This window comes from Symphalangus syndactylus, chromosome 8 (genome assembly GCF_028878055.3).
Source record: "Symphalangus syndactylus isolate Jambi chromosome 8, NHGRI_mSymSyn1-v2.1_pri, whole genome shotgun sequence".
Classification (NCBI taxonomy): Eukaryota; Metazoa; Chordata; class Mammalia; order Primates; family Hylobatidae; genus Symphalangus; species Symphalangus syndactylus.
The window spans coordinates 13,796,530-13,813,998 of record NC_072430.2 but is presented as its reverse complement, the minus strand read 5'-3'; the positions used below and the strand labels follow the sequence as shown (position 1 = coordinate 13,813,998).

The 17,469-nt window shown below is 47.4% G+C and overlaps 1 long non-coding RNA gene and 1 pseudogene across 1 annotated transcript; one reads left to right on the top strand and one right to left on the bottom strand.

Moving 5' to 3' along the window:
* Positions 1-580: 580 nt before the first annotated feature.
* Positions 581-6,113, top strand: LOC129487412 (uncharacterized). Its single transcript, XR_008659317.2, has 3 exons — positions 581-3,195; positions 3,351-3,545; positions 4,017-6,113. It is a non-coding gene; the product is annotated as an uncharacterized lncRNA (long non-coding RNA).
* Positions 6,114-12,426: 6,313 nt separating this feature from the next.
* On the bottom strand, positions 12,427-13,008 carry LOC129488861 (high mobility group protein B3-like; annotated as a pseudogene).
* Positions 13,009-17,469: the final 4,461 nt, after the last annotated feature.

The following is a 17,469-nucleotide window of genomic DNA, read 5'->3' as shown; positions in this document are numbered from 1 at the left end:
ATACAAAAAGTAGCTGGGCATGGTGGCTCGAGCCTGTAGTCCCAGCTATTAGGAAGGCTGGGGTGGGACTGCTTGAGCCTGGGAAGTCAAGGCTGCAGTGAGCCAAGCTCACTCCACTGCACTCCAGCCTGGGCAACAGGAGCAAGATCCAGATTTCCTTTTTGTCCTTAGATGCATATTGTTCACTCATTGATGCTTGGATTTAAGAAAACTCATCTAGGGTATGGTCATCCGAAGAGTCATGGAGATTTTTTTTCTTTTTTTCTTAGATGGAGTTTTACTCTGTCACCCAAGCTGGAGTCCAATGGCATGATCTTGGCTCACTGCAACCTCTACCTCCCAAGTTCAAGTGATTCTCCTGCTTCAGCCTCCCGAGTAGCTGGGATTACAGGCACGTGCCACCATGTCTGGCTAATTTTTGTATTTTTGGTAGAGATGGGGTTTCACCATGTTGGCCAAGCTGGTCTCAAACTCCTGACCTCAGGTGATCCACCTGCCTCAGCCTCCCAAAGTGCTGGGATTACAGGCATGAGTCACTGTGACTGGCCAGAGATTTCTTTTCTTTTTTTTTTTTTTTTTTTTTTTTTTTTGAGACGGAGTCTCGCTCTGTCGCCCAGGCTGGAGTGCAGTGGCACAATCTCGGCTCACTGCAAGCTCCGCCTCTGGGTTCACGCCATTCTCCTGCCTCAGGCTCTCCGAGTAGCTGGGACTACAGGCGCCCGCCACCACGCCCGGCTAACTTTTTGTATTTTTAGTAGAGACGGGGTTTCACCGTGGTCTCGATCTCCTGACCTCGTGATCCGCCCGCCTCGGCCTCCCAAAGTGCTGGGATTACAAGCGTGAGCCACTGCGCCCGGCCTCAGAGATTTCTTTTCTATGATCCATTTTAGCATCACAATTGGCATCTTGACACAGTGCTCTTCTCTGTCTCTGCACACATCTCCTGATTGTCTAAGAATCATGAGCCCCGTGAGTGTTGACTAGAGTTCACTGCCCCCCTTCTCTCCAGCCAATTGCCTTGGAAGACTAGGTACTGCCTTGTCTGATAAGTCAGCAGCCAATGACAGACTGACAATGTAAAATGCCCACCCCTTGCTTTAAGGTGGGATGAACCCAGATGCAATTTTTGCTCCAAGCTTTCCATGGGACCAGACTGAAGCCAGACAGACTCCACCCGAGACCACAGCCGTGCTTATACTTTTTCCTTTGCCCTCTCCGATTTTCCTCCCTCTCTTCTCCTTAGAGCGCTGATACAGTTTGGATATTTGTCCCACCCAAATATGTTGAAATGTGATCTCCAGTGTTGGAGGTGGGGCCTGGCGGGAGGTGACTGGATCATGGAGGCGGATTTCTCGTGAAATAGTTTAGCATCGTCCTCTTGGTGCTGTTCTCATGATAGTGCATGAGTTCTCACAAGATCTGGATGTTTAAAAGTGTGTGGCACCTCCCGCCCACTCTCGTGCTCCCACTCCTGCCTGGTGAAACACCTGCTCCCGCTTTGCCTTCCGCCATGGGTAAGAGCTTCCTGAGGCCTCACCAGAAGAAGATGCTGGCACTGTGTTTCCTGTACAGCCTGAAGAACCAGGAGACAAATCAGCCTCCTTTCTTATAAATTACCCAGCCTCAGGTATTTCTTTATAGCAATGTAAGAAACGGCTTAATGCATATGCACACTGTAATAAATTACTTCTACAAGAATCCCCATTGCAGGCGCTGCTTATAGGAACTTGACCTAGGATAGCTGGTCAAGCAGAGCCATCCCATGAAGGAGACCGCAAGGATGGGATTCCTTAAGGGTGACTCACTGGCTGAATGGTAATGACGACCCAGCAGGTGGAATATTGACAGTCCCTGAAGTGCCCAAGCCCTGCAGTGGCTAAAACTTTCACCTGTGGTGCCCCCGGGATCACAGCAGCATCTATTCATGACCTTCCCAACAGCAGTGTGAATTGTCCAGCTCTCTGTCACAATATAACTCAAGACCTGACCCCTGGCTGCTGCAGATGCCCTAAGGCTGGATGTGATACTCATCATCTCCCTCCTCCCGCTATGAGGCCATAGGTGTAGCTGAGGGAGAGGTGTTCGTGCAATAGTGGCAGATGACTCGGGTGTCTGAGCCACCTGCTGTGCAGCCCATTGCACCCCCTGGTCCTGCCATGCTGTACTGCAGATGTACCACTTCCATCTCACTGTGGGTTACTGTTGGGTCCACCTGAGCTGAAGACTTGGTGGGTCCAGCAGAATCAGCTCTTTTATTTTATTTTTATGGAGACAGAGTCTTGCTGTGTCACCCAGGCCAGAGTGTAATGGCGTGATCTCAGCTCACTGCAACTTCCTCCTCCTGGGTTCAAGCGATTCTCCTGTCTCAGCCTCCCAAGTAGCTGGGATTACAGGCACCTGCCACCACGCCTGGCTAATTTTTGCATGTTTAGTAGAGATGGGGTTTCACCATCTTGGCCAGGCTGGTGATCCTTCAGTGATCCACCTTCAGTGGTCACTGACCACTGACCTTCAGTGATTCACCTGCCTCGGCCTCCCAAAGTGCTGGGATTACAGGCATGAGCCACTGCGCCCAGCCAGAATGAACTCATCTTGGGAAGTTCTAACCATCGGACAGTTTCTAGCAGGGTCCAGGAGCTGCTTTTTGAATGGTTTGTAGTTCTCTGTTGTGTAAGGCACAGACTTTCTCCAGAACCCAAGGGGTCTGTACTGGGAAGTAGCATCTTTCCCAACCACAGCCCCCTCTAGTTCCATTGCACCTGCTGAGTCATGGGTGCATGCAGGAAGCTGCTCTTGTGGCAGCCTCGGCTGCCGGAGAGCTCTTTCTGCTCCTGGCCCAATGCAAAACTAGCAGTCTTCCATGTGACCTGGTGAATGGGTTAAACCGTCCATGTGGAGGCTCCTGATTCTTCACAGGCTTTATCTCCAGTCCTCTGGATGGCATGTGTCTTACCACGGCATCTGCTCTGATTAACGTGACACCCTCTATATGGTGACCAACATGCTGTTTTGCAGAATGTCTAGATGGTTCAGGGTGCAGGAAGATGATGAGTATCAAGTACAGCCTCAGGGCATTGGCAGCAGCCAGACTGTGGTTCTTCTCACTAACTCTTGTCTTGTAAATGTCCCCAGAAAGTGTGATCAGCCAGAGTCATGGAGAAGTCGTGCCTGGTCAGGACCACCTTGCAGTGAGAAGTAAGTGGGTCTGAATGGGGCAGAAAGATGAGAGGCTGGCCCCGGATGCTGTTGAAAGTGTCATATCAACACTGTGCTGATTCCCTTCAGGGTTCTTTTAGAGGAGGGAAATAAACATTTGCCTTGTTTTGCTTATTTTTTTCTTATATATGCAGCCAAAACTAGTCAAAGCTGATACACAGGGGAAGATAAATACCCCCAAGAACAACGTGAGTGTCAGAGAACTCTCCCACTCAACATCAGAAGAGATGGCCTAGCCAGAGCAGCCCGAACACACCACGAGCAAGATGAAAGTCAACAGCTTGGGAGATATGCAAGCACACACAGGGCCACTACAAGGAAGCAAAAAGGTCAGTGTCATGAAGCACCAAAAAAAAAAAAAAAAACTAAAATTAAAAAGTTTTCTTTAATCTAGAAAGAAAGGCTTCTTTAATCTGGAAAGAAGGTTGCTATGGACTAAATAGTATCTTCCCCAAAATTTCTATATTGCAGACCAAACTCCCAATGTCATGGTATTTGGAGATAGAGCCTTTGGGAGGTGATAGGGTTAGATGAGGTCAAAGGGTGGGGTCTTCTTTGGGGGATTAGTACTCTTATAATAAGAGACACCAGAAAGCACTTTTGTTTTCCTTTTTTTTTTTTTTTTTTTTTTGAGACAGAGTCTTGCTCCATTGCACAGGCTAGAGTGCAGTGGCACAATCTCAGCTCACTGCAGCCTTGACCTCCCCTGCTCAAGTGATTCTCACCTCAGCCTCCCAAGTAGCTGGGACTACAGGTATGTGTCACCACGCCCAGTTAATTTTGTTATTTATTTTTTGTAGAGACAAAGTCTCATTGTGTTGCCCAGGCTGGTCTTGACTCCTGGATTCAAGCAATCCTCCTGCCTCAGCTTCCCAAAGTGCAGGGATTACAGGTATGAGCCACCACACTTAGCACAGAAAGCACTCTGGAGTGTGTTCTCTCTCTCTCTTCTCTCTCTCTTTTCTCTTCTGTCTTCTCTTCTCTCTCTGTCCCCTGTGGGGGTCACAGGAAGAAGACAGCAAGCCAGGAAGAGAGCCGTCACCGGGAGCTGACCATGCTGACACCACGGTCTTGGACTTTCCAGTCTCCAGAAGGATAAGAAAATAAATCTCTATTGTGTAAGCCAATCAGTCTATGGTATTTTGTTATGGCAACTAAAGCAGACTAAAGATACATTTCTACTAAATGCAATGTGTGATCCTCAGTTGGAGTCTGATTTTTTTTATTCAATCTGCAAAGGAAAAAACAAACAAGGACAAGTATAAAAACAGATATGATGAAATTTAATCCAAGGCAGAAAAGCAGGTGTCCCCAGATCCATCTCCCCATAAAAGAGCACATAACAGTGGCTCACGTCTGTAATCCCAGCACTTTGGGGGGCCGAGACAGGTGGATCACTTGAGGTCAGGAGTTCGAGACCAGCCTGGCCAACACGGTGAAACCCTACCTCTACAAAAATACAAAAATTAGCCGGGCATGGTGGCAGGCACCTGTAACCCCAGCTACTCGGGAGGCTGAGACAGGAGAATTGCTTGAACCCGGGAGGTGGAGGTTGCAGTGAGCCAAGATCGCGCCACTGTACTCCAGCCTGGGCAACGGAGCAAGACTCCATCTGAAAAAAAAAAAAAAGAGCTCGTAAGACTGTGACGTGGTGAGGCAACAACTCAGACACAGGGCAGGAGCAGACAGAACCAAGATAATAACACTGCACATCTAATGGATAATGAAACAGCAAGAGGCCAGGCATGGTGGCTCCCACCTGGCAGCTCCCACCTTCCAGCACTCTGGGAGGCCAAGGAGGGCAGATCTTTTGAGCTCAGGAGTTCGAGGCCAGCCTGGGCAATATAGTGAGACACTGTCTCTAAGAAATATACAAAAATTAGCAGGACGTGTCTGTACATGCCTGTAGTCTCAGCCACTCTGGAGGCTGATGTGGGAGAATCACCTGAGCCAGGATGGGGAGGCTGCGGTGAACCAAGATGGAGTCAGGAGAATTGCTGGAACCTGGGAGGCAGAGGTTGCGGTGAGCCGGGATCATGCCACTGCACTCCAGCCTGGGCGACAGAGACAGAGTCTGTCTCCAAAAAAAAAAGAAAAAAAAATACAAGCTTTGGAATTGGCCTGTAGTAACTGAACTTTCTGTTTGAGGTTTTTCTGGTGATTAACCTCTAACTACTATATAACATGGGTACATAGCTATAAGTTGCTGTCATTTTGAGACATTATCCATTGGGGTCTCAGGTGACACCTGTAGAGGTGACTCGCCACCCCATCCCCCCACATCTTCCTCTCAACGTAGTTATTACTATTTTCTATTATTATTTTCATTTGTTTTTTAAATGGAGCCCCTCTCTGTTGCCTAGGCTGGAGTGCAGTGGTGTGATCCCAGCTCACTGCAACCTCCACCTCCCAGGTTCAAGCGATTCTCCTGCATCAGCCTCTGAGTAGCTGGAATTACAGGCATGTGCAACCACGCCTAGCTAATTTTTGTTGTTGTTGTTGTTGTATTTTTAGTAGAGACGGGGTTTCACCATATTGGCGAGGCTAGTCTCGAACTCCTGATCTCAGGTGATCCGCCTGCCTCGGCCTCCCAAAGCGCTGGGATTTCAGATGTAAGCCACCACGCCTGGCCATTATCATTTTCAGTCCTTCTATTGGTTCTTTCTATAAGCTTAAACATAATATTTGTGATTTTATTACTGGTTCTTCTATCCATAGAGGCTTCTCTTGATTGCCAACAAGGGAAGATGAAGATATTTGTTTCTCTAACCTTGGCTTTATAACCTCCACCTTCCAGCTCCCAACTTAAGTTATCTGCACTGTTACTTTTATACTGTCAGAATTGATAGTATTTATAATCTGCTTGCAATCAAAATAAACTGGTTTTTTGTTGTTGTTGTTGTTGGGTTTTTCCTGAGACAGGGTCTCACTCTGTCACCCAGGCTGGAATACAGTGGTGCCATCACAGCTCACTGCAGCCTCGACGTCTTGGGCTCAAGGGATCCTCCCACCTCAGCCTCCCAAGTGGCTGGGACCACAGGTCAATGCCACCACACCTGGCTAATTTTTAAATTTTTTTGTAGAGATTGGATCTCATTATGTTGCCCAGGCTGGTCTTGAACTCCTCGACTCAAGCAATCCCCCTGCCTCAGTCTCCTAAAGAGTTGGGATTACAGTCGTGAGCCACTGCACCTGGCCCAGAATAAAGCTTTCTGTCCTTTACCCATAGGTTGATTCTAAAGGTGAAGATTGGGCAACACTTTTTTTTTTTTTTTTTTGAGACGGAGTCTCGCTCTGTCGCCCAGGCTGGAGTGCAGGTGGCGCCATCTCGGCTCACTGCAAGCTCCGCCTCCCGGGTTCGCGCCATTCTCCTGCCTCAGCCTCCCGAGTAGCTGGGACTGCAGGCGCCCGCCACCACGCCCAGCTGATTTTTTGTATTTTTAGTAGAGACGGGGTTTCACTGTGTTAGCCAAGATGGTCTTGAGAGGTGACAGCATGCTGGCAGTCCTCACAGCCCTCGCTTGCTCTCGGTGCCTCCTCTGCCTGGGCTCCCACTTTGGCGGCACTTGAGGAGCCCTTCAGCCACCGCTGCACTGTGGGAGCCCCTTTCTGGGCTGACCAAGGCGGGAGCCGGCTCCCTCAGCTTGCAGGGAGGTGTGGAGGGAGAGGTGCAAGCGGGAGCCGGGGCTGCGTGCGGCGCTTGTGGGCCAGCTGGAGTTCCGGGTGGGCGTGGGCTTGGTGGGCCCCGCACTTGGAGCAGCCGGCCGGCCCTGCCGGCCCCGGGCAATGAGGGGCTTAGCACCCAGGCCAGCGGCTGTGGAGGGTGTACTGGGTTCCCCAGCAGTGCCAGCCCACCGGCGCTGTGCTCGATTTCTCACCGGGCCTTAGCTGCCGTCCCACGGGGCAGGGCTCGGGGCCTGCAGCCCGCCATGCCTGAGCCTTCCCCCGCCTCCACGGGCTCCTGTGCGGCCCGAGCCTCCCCGACGAGCGCCACCCCCTGCTCCACGGCGCCCAGTCCCATCAACCACCCAAGGGCTGAGGAGTGCGAGCGCACAGCGCGGGACTGGCAAACAGCTCCACCTGCAGCCCCTGTGCAGGATCCACTGGGTGAAGCCAGCTGGGCTCCTGAGTCTGGTGGAGACGCGGAGAACCTTTACGTCTAGCTCAGGGATTGTAAATACACCAATCAGCACCCTGTGTCTAGCTCGAGATTTGTGGATGCACCAATCAACACTCTGTGTCTGGCTCCTCTGGTGGGGCCTTGGAGAACCTTTGTGTGGATACTCTGTATCTAACTGATCTGATGGGGACGTGGAGGACTTTTAGGTCTAGTTCAGGGATGGTAAACGCACCAGTCAGCGCCCTGTCAGAACAGACCACTCGGCTCTACCAATCAGCAGGACGTGGGTGGGGCCAGATAAGAGAATAAAAGCAGGCTGTCCTCTCGGGTCCCCTTCCACACTGTGGAAGCTTTGTTCTTTCGCTCTTTGCAATAAATCTTGCTACTGCTCACTCTTTGGGTCCACACTGCCTTTATGAGCTGTAACACTCACCGCGAAGGTCTGTAGCTTCACTCCTGAAGCCAGCGAGACCACGAGCCCACCGGGAGGAAAGAACAACTCCAGACGTGCTGTCTTAAGAGCTGTAACACTCACCGCGAAGGTCTGCAGCTTCACTCCTGAGCCAGTGAGACCACGAACCCACCAGAAGGAAGAAACTCCAAACACATCCGAACATCAGAAGGAACAAACTCCGGACACGCCACCTTTAGAATTGTAACACTCACCGCGAGGGTCCGCGGCTTCATTCTTGAAGTCAGTGAGACCAAGAACCCAACAATTCCGGACACAGTCTCGATCACCTGACCTCGTGATCCACCCACCTTGGCCTCCCAAAGTACTGGGATTACAGGCGTGAGCCACCAAGCCCGATGGCAAGTTGCTGTTCTTACTTTGTTGCGTCGTCTTCCTTTACTGCATCGCAAGGCTCTTCCAGAATCTCAAGGATGCTCTGGCATCTGTGGAATCACCTTGTTTTCGGGACGCCCCTCTCCCGCTGCTGTCGTGCCCTGCTCCAGTCCGAGCCTGCACCCACTGTCTTCCAGGTCTTCCTCCACTGCTGTCTGAGTTGAATCTTCTGTTTCCTGGATCCCATATGTTCCCCTCTCTGCCACTGCAAATCCCCAAGGAACTTCCCCAGAAAGGGTATGTGGGAGAGAAATTGTTCTGAGGCCATGTGTCTTAGGTTTTGCTGTATAACAAACTACCACAAAGCACAGTGGCAAAACAACCATTTATTTCTTCCTTACATATCTGCAGCTCAACTGTGGTTCAATGCGCCCAGGCTGGGCACGGCTGGGCTTGACTGTGGACTGCGGATCAGCTCCCAGTCTGCTCCAGCCATCTTTTGTGCCACGTGAACCAGCAGCTACCAGACAGATGTCTCTCTTGATGAAAGACACAAGCCCAGGCCCATGGCAAGCATATCTCAAGTTTCTGCTGGGTCACATCTGCTTCCATCTGATTAGCCAAAGCAAGTCACACGGCTCAGCCCAACAACGGTGGGGCAAGGAAGTCGGCACCTCCCACAGAGCTCAGAGGAAAGGAGTGAATATTTGCTAGGTAATAATAGAATCTTCCACAGCATGTAGTTCTAAAAATGTCTTTATTCCAGGCCTGGCACGGTGGCTCACACCTGTAATCCCAGCACTTTGGGAGGCCGAGGCGGGCAGATCACCTGAGGTCAGGACTTCAAAACCAGCCTGACCAACATGGTGAAACCCCGTCGCTACTAAAAATACAAAAATTAGCCGGGCATGGTGGCAGGCACCTGTAATCCCAGCTACTTGGGAGGCTGAGGCAGGAGAATCACTTGAACCCAGGAGGCGGAGGTTGCAGTGAGCTGAGATCATGCCACTGCACTCCAGCCTGGGCAACAGAGCGAGACTTCATCTCAAAAAAAAAAAAAAAAGTCTTTATTCTGCCCTTACATTTTATTGGTAAATTAGCTAGGTATAGAATTTCAAGTTTCAGATTATTTTTACTGAGAACATTGAAGGCATTGCTCCAGGGTCCTCAAGCATCCAATGATGCTGATAAATTTGATGTGATTGGATTTTCATTCCTTAGTAGGTTAATTTCTCTCTCTCTGAGAGCTTTTAGAATTGTCCTGCTTTTTACATTTTTCTTTTCTTTCTTTCTCAAAGTACTGTTTTATGTATGTTAAAGAATATAAGCCCGGCACGGTGGCTCACGCTTGTAATCCCAGCACTTTGGGAGGCCGAGGCGGGCGGATCACAAGGTCAGGAGATCGAGACCATGGTGAAACCCCGTCTCTACTAAAAATACAAAAAATTAGCCGGGCATGGTGGCGGGGGCCTGTAGTCCCAGCTACTCGGAGAGGCTGCGGCAGGAGAACAGTGTGAACCCGGGAGGCGGAGCTTGCAGTGAGCCGAGATTGCGCCACTGCACTCCAGCCTGGGTGACAGAGTGAGACTCCTTCTCAAAAAAAAAAAAAAAAAAAAAAAGAATATATACGGTCCGGCTAGGCAAGGTGGCTCATGCCTGTAATCCCAGCACTTTGGGAGGCTGAGGCAGGCAGATCACCTGAGGTCAAAAAAAGAAAAAAGACTTGATTACTATGTATATAGTATTTTTTTTTTGTATACCTACATACCCATGATAAAGTTTAATTTATAAATTAGGCACAGTAAGAGATTAACAGCAATAACTAACAATGAAATAGAACAATTATAATAACCTACTATAATAAAAGTTAAGTGAATGTGGTCTCTCTCTCTCTCAAAATATCTTATTATACTGTATTCACCCTTCTTATGATCATGTGAGATGATAAAATGCCAGCATCACTACTCTTGCCCTTTGGGGCTGTTATTAATTAAAACAGGAGTACTTGAACACGATCGCTGTGATACCGTGAGAGTCGATCAGAGATGGCTACTGAGTGACTAATGGGGCAGGTAACATATAAAATGTGGATACGCTGGACAAAGGGATGATTCACATCCTAAGCAGGATGGAGCAAGCTAGCAAGAGATTGCATCATGCTACTCAGAATGGTGCACAGTTTAAAACTTATGAATTGTTTACTTCTGGAATTTTCCATTTAATATTTTTGGGCCACAGTTGACCATGAGTAACTGCAACCACAGAAAGTAAAGCCTTGGGTAAGGAGGGGCTACTGTAGCATACTCTGCTCTTATACGGCTCTGCCACCACCCTCTCAGTTAATGATGGCAAAAGTTACACCTTTATACATTGCGTGCCAAAAAACATAGACTTATTACTGGCTTTTTACTATTAGTCTTTTAAATCATGTATAAAAGGAAAAGTGGTGTTACAACCCAAAACGACAATAATACTAGCTTTTGTAATTGTCCATGTATTTACCTTTATAGGAGATCTTTATTTCTTCATAGGACTTTGAGTTATTGTCTAGTGTTCTTTAATTTATTTTTTTTAATTGTTACTTTCTTCCTACTGCCTATATAATGGCAGAATGTCCTTTAATTTCAATCTGCAGAAGTCCCTTTAGCATTTTCTGTAAGAAAGATCTAGTGGTAATAAACTCTTTCTGCTTTTGTTTATCTGGGAATACCTTCATTTCTTCTTTTATGAGGGCAGTTTTGCCAGGTATAGGATTACTTTTGTTTTGTTTTGTTTTCTTTTTTAAGAGACAGAGTCTCACTCTGTCACCCAGGATGGAGAGTAGTGGTATGACCATAGCTCACTGCATCCTCAAACTCCTTAGCTCAAGTAATCATCCCTGCCTCAGCCTCCTAAGAAGCTGCAACTACAGTTGTGCACCGACATGCCTGGCTAATTAAAAAAAAATTTTTTTTTAGAGATGAGGTCTTGCTATGTTGCCCAGGCTGGTCTTGAACTCCTGACCTCAAGTGATTCTCTCATCTCAAGCCTTCTAAGTAGCTAGAATTACAGGAAGGAGCTAACTTGTCCAGCAGGATTCTTGATTGACAGTTTTTTCTTTTATCTCTTTGAATGTACCAACCCATTGCCTTCTTGCTGCCAACGTTTCTGCTGAGAAATCTGCTGTTAATCTTACTGGCGATCCCTTGTATGTAACAATTTGTTTCTCTCTCACTGCTTTCAAGATTCTCTCTTGGCTCACACCTGTGGCTGGGTGCGGTGGCTCACACCTGCAATCCCCGTACTTTGGGAGGCCAAGGCAGGAGGATCGCTTGAGTCCAGGAGTTTGAGACTAGCCTGGGCAATATAACAAGATCCTATCTCTATAAGATTAATTAGTTAATCTATAAGATTAATTAATTAATTAACTAATTAATCAAAAATTAAAGATTCTGTTATCTGTGGTTTGGGCAGTTTGATTATAGTGTGTCTCTGTGAGGGCCTCTTTAAATTCATCCTACTTGGAGTTCACTGAGCTTCTTGGATGTTTAGGTTCATGTATTTCACCAAATTTGAGATGTTTTCAGCCATTATTTCTTCAAATAATCTCTTATTATTTATCGATTAAAAACAATAATAATCTCATTTTCTTTTTTCTTTTGAGATGGAGTCTTGCTCTGTTGCCCAGGCTGGAGTACAGTGGCACAATCTCAGCTCACTGCAATCTCTGCCTCCTGGGTTCAAGTGAGTCTCCTGCCTCAGCCTCCCAAGCAGCTGGGATTACAGACACCTGCCACCACTCCTAGCTAATTTTTGTATTTTTACTAGAGACAGGGTCTCACCATGTTGGCCAGGCTGGTCTCGAAGTCCTGACCTCAAGTGATCCACCCACCTCAGCCTACAAAAATGCTGGGATGACAGTTGTGAGCCGCTGCACCCAGCCAATTTAATTTTCTCTTTCCCCGTCTCTGTTCTATTTCTGGCACCCTGATAGTGTGTGTTCTTCTACTTGATGGTGTCCCACAGGTTTCTTGGACTCTGTTTACTCTTCTTCAGTCCTCTTTCTTTCTGTTCCTCAGACTCAATCATTTCAGTTGTCTTATCTTCAAGTTTGTTGATTCCTTCTTTGGCCTGTTCAAATCTGCTTCTGAATCCCTCCATGAATTTTTCATTTCAGTTATTGTACTTTTCAGCTACAGAATTTCCTTTTGGTTCCTTCTTGTGTTCACTATATTTTTATTGATCTTTCCATTTTGTCCCTAAATAATTTGCTTTGCTTTGTCTGCATCTTTCTTTTCTTGTTTTGACAGTTAAACAGTTTTTTTTATTCATCCTCCTCCTCTTTCTTCTTCCTCCTCATCTTCTTCATCTTCCTCTTCCACATTTTTCCAGGCAACTTTAGCAGGACGCTTTGTGCCATCAAACTTTCCTTTAGACTTAAAGTCAGCAACATCCTTCTCATACTTCTTCTTCAGCTTTGCCGCCTTAGTGATGTAAGGCTGCTTTGCACTGTCATTTAAGTTATTCCACATCTCACCCAGCTTTTTGCCACGTCTCCAGTAGAGATGCCAGGGTCTGTGGATTTGGTCTTGGGGAGGAATTCTGAGCAGAACAGGAATAATACAGAGGATGGCCTTTGGGAGTATTAGGAAATTTCTTGCCTCCCTTAGCTGGTCCGTTATCCTCCATTTCCCGATCATAGCATACTTTATCTGCCTTTGCAATTTCATCAGATTTAGACTTCTCTTTCCCATTGTCTTGCACCTCTCAGAGGACGTCTTGGAAAATTCTGCAAAATTGACAGGGACGTCTGAGTTTTTCTTCTATGTCCTTCTCTGCACATCTGCACAAAGAAGGCATAAGCAGACATCTTGTCCTTTGGTTTCTTGGGATCACATTTAGCCATCCTGACTGTATTGTTCGCTAGTCTCTATCTGCATCTTTCTTTAGCTCTCTGAGCATTATTAATGTGACAAAATGCTTTGTCTAGTAAGCATTAAAGACAAAGCCAGCCGGGTGCGGTGGCTCACCTCTGTAATCCCAGCACTTTGGGAGGCCAAGGCGGGCAGATCACTTCAGGTCAGGAGTTTGAGACCAGCCTGGCCAACATGGTGAAACTCCGTCTCTAATAAAAATACAAAAGTTAGCTGGGCATGGTGGCACGCGCCTGTAGTCCCAGCTACTCAGGAGGCTGAGTCAGGAGAATCACTTGAACCCAGGAGGCAGAGACTGCAGTGAGCCGAGATCACGCCACTGCACTCCGGCCTGGCAACAGAATGAGACTCCGTCTCAGTAAATAAATAAATAAGTAAAAAACAAAAAAAAAAAAACTCAAAAACCAGTCTCTATCTCTTTAAATGCCCTGGAAGCTGCTTTAGCCAGTGGGGTTGTAACAATGGCAGTCACCTCTGTGTCTGAACCTCTGCAATCAGAAGCAACAGCCAGTGATGAGAATACATATCTTGGCTGGGCGCGGTGGCTCACGCCTGTAATCCCAGCACTTTGGCAGGCTGAGGCAGGCGGATCACCTGAGGTCAAGACTCTGAGACCAGCCTGGCCAACATGGTGAAACCCTGTCTCTACTAAAAATGCAAAAATTAGCCAGGCTTGGTGGTACACACCTGTAATCCCAGCTACTCTGGAGACTGAGGTGGGAGAATTGCTTGAACCCGGGAGGCGGAGGTTGCAGTGAGCTGAGATGACACCTCTGCACTCCAGCCTGGGCGACAGAGCAAGACTTCATCTTGGGAGAAAAAAAAAAGAACACACATCTCCAGTATATGGAGGACAAGGTTATGTGCTAACTCTGGATGCTGCAAGCTGTTCCAAGAATGACTGCATGTAGGGCTGAGGAGGCTGGGGAATGCATAGCCACTACCATGCAAAGAGAGGACACTGACCGAAATTAACCAGGATTTACATTCAAGCTGTTATGGTTTGGATATTTGCCCCTTTCCAAACTCATGTTGAAATTTGATTGCCATTTTAACAGTATTAGGAGTTGGGAGGGTTAAGAGATGATTAGGGCCACGGGTGGTGAGTCACACCTGTAATCTTAGCACTTTGGGAGGCTGAGGCAGGAGGATTACTTGGGCCTAGGAGTTCACGACCAGTCTAGGCAATATAGGGAGACCCCCTCGCTACAAAAAATAAAATAAAATAAATTAGCAGGACACGGTGGCACATGCCAGCTACTCAGGAGGCTGAGGTGGGAGGATACTGGGGCCTGGGAGGTTGAGGCTGCAGTGAGCTGTAATCATGCCACTGCACTCCAGCCTGGGAGACACAGCAAGACCCTGACTCTAAAAATAAAATTTAAAATAAAGAATAAAAAATTTAAAAATTAGCCAGATGTGGTGGCACACACCTGCAGTCCTAGCTACTCAGGAGGCTGAAGTGAGATGATGGCTTGAGCCCAGGATTTCAAGGCTGCAGGGAGCTATGATCATGTCACTGCACGCTAGCCTGGGTAACAGAGCAAAGCCGTGTCTCAAAAAATAAAATAATAACATAAAAATGACAGATGATTATGCCACAAGAGTGGAGAGAATTAATTAATGCCGTTATCTTGGGAATGCATTTATTATTATGGGAGTGGGTTAATTATAAAATGGAGAAGGCTGGGCACAGTGACTCATATCTGTAATGCCAGTAATTTGGGAGGCCAAGGTGGGAGGATTGCTTGAGCTCAGGAGTTTAAGACCAGCCTGGGCAACATAGTGAGATCCTGTCTTTACTAAAAATAATAAAACTAGCCAGGCATGGTGGCACATGCCTGCAGTCCCAGCTACTGGGGAGGCTGAAGTGGGAGGATTGCTTGAGCCCAGGACATTGAGGCTGCAGTGAGCTATCATCACACCACTGCACTCCAGCCTGGGTGACAGAGTGAGACTCTGTCTCAAAAAAAAAAAAGAAGGGGGAAGAGTTAGGCCCCCCTTTTGCTCTCTTTTTCTCTCTCTCTTCTCTTTGCCCTTCTGCCATAAGAGACCCTCATCAGTTGCCAGCTCATTGATCTTGGACTTCCCAGCCTCCAAAACTGTGAGCCGATGGATTTATTTTCTTGTAAATACCCAGTCTGTGGCATTGTGTTATAGCGGCACTAAAAGGAGTAAGATACAAGCCTTCCCCTGGAAACCGCAGGCCTTCAGATGGACTCCAAAGTTCCAAAATAGTTGCATCAGACAGATTCTGCCAGATTGTTGTCTAGATGGGGGCGACAGATTCCTGGCAGTTTCTACTGTGTCATCTTCCATGATATCACTGCTGTGTAAATAATTCTTACAACTCAATAATAAAAAGACAACTCAATTAAAAATTGGGCTAGGCGTCTGTATACACATTTTTCCAAAGAAAATATACAAGTGGCGGGCCGGGTGCAGTGGCTCACGCCAGTAATCCCAGCACTTTGGGAGACTGAGGCAGATGAATTGCTTGAGCTCAAGACTTTGAGACAAGTCTAGCCAACATGGAGAAACCCCATCTAAAGAAAAAAAAGGAAGAAGAAAAAAAAAAAGAAGAAGACTGTTCTCCAGGCTCTGCAATGCCCTCTGTTGTCAATCAGGTATCCGTGTGTGTTGGTCTGCTTCGGAGTTTTTCTTGCTGGTTCACTGGACGATTTTTGTATTTGTGCACTAATCACGCTGCCTTAATTACCATAATTTATAATAAGCCTTGACAGGCAGTGAGGTAATTGTCCTGCCTTGTTCCTCTTCTTTTTTTTTTTTTTTTTTCTGAGACGAGGTCTCACCCCATAGCCCAGGCTGGAGTGCAGTGGCGTGATCTCGGCTCACTTCAAGCACCACCTCCCAGGTTCATGCCATTCTCCTGCCTCAGCCTCCCGAGTAGCTGGGATTACAGGTGCCCGCCACCACGCCCGGCTAATTTTTTGTATTTTTAGTAGAGATGGGATTTCATCGTGTTGGCCAGGATGGTCTCGATCTCCTGACCTCATGATCCGCTCGCCTCAGCCTCTCAAAGTGCTGGGATTACAGGCGTGAGCCACCGCGCCCGGCCTGCGTTCTTTTTCTTTATTATTATTATTTTTAACTCTGTCACATCTCAGGATGTGTTCTTTTTCTTTTCTTTTTTTTTTTTTTTTTGAGACAGAGTCTCGCTCTGTCACCCAGGTTGGAGTGCAGTGGCACGATCTCGGCTCACTGCAAGCTCCACCTCCCAGGTTCACGCCATTCTCCTGCCTCAGCCTCCCGAGTAGCTGGGACTACAGGCACCTGCCACCACGCCCGGCTAATTTTTTTGTATTTTTAGTAGAGACAGGGTTTCACTGTGTTAGCTAGGATGGTCTCGATCTCCTGACCTTGTGATCCACCCGCCTCAGCCTCCCAAAGTGCTGGAATTACAGGTGTGAGCCACCGCGCCCTGCCAGGTTGTGTTCTTTTTCTAACTACACAATATGAACACATACCTTATTAATGTTTAGCCCTTCTCTTCTTATTTAAGCATAAAGGCTATAATTTTCTCTGTAAATACTGCGTTTGTTGTATCCCACAAGTTTTAATGTGTATAATAAAATTTTTATTATTAACTTTTTTTTATTTTTCTAACTTTGTTATTTTCTTCTTGATTTCATTTTTTTTTTTGAGATGGAGTCTTGCTGTCGTCCAGGCTGGAGTGCAGTGGCACGTTTTCGGCTCACTGCAGGCTCTGCCCCGTGGGGTTCATGCCATTCTCCTGCCTCAGCCTCCTGAGTAGCTGGGACTACAGGCACCTGCCACCTCGCCCAGCTAATTTTTTGTATTTTTAGTAGAGGCGGGGTTTCACCGTGTTAGCCAGGCTGGTCTCAATCTCATGACCTCGTGATCCGCCCTCCTTGGCCTCCCAAAGTGCTGGGATTACAGGTGTGAGCCACCGCGCCCAGCCTCTTCTTGATTTCTTTGGCCATAAATTATTGGCGTGGTGTGTGTGTGTGTGTGTGTGTGTGTGTTCAAATTTGTGGGATTCTTTTATTATCTTTGACTCTTTAATTGCTTTATGGTCAGAGAATGTGGCCTTATGATATCTGTTCTGAAAGTGGTTTAAGACTTTCTTCATGGCCCAATACATGATTTTTTTTTAAGAGACGAGGTCTTGCTATGTTGCCCAGGTTGATCTCAAACTCCCGGGCTCAAGTAATATATCCCACCTCAGCCTCCCCAGTAGCTGGAACTATAAGCATGCACCACTGTGTCTGGCATGACCCATTTTTTTAAATGTTTCATGTGTGGTTCAGAAAAATATGTAGTCCTTAATTGTTGATCAAGAGTTATGTATATGGGCCGGGCGCAGTGGCTCACTCCTGTAATCCCAGCACTTTGGGAGGCTGAGGTGGGCAGATCATGAGGTCAGGAGATCGAGACCAACCTGGCAAACA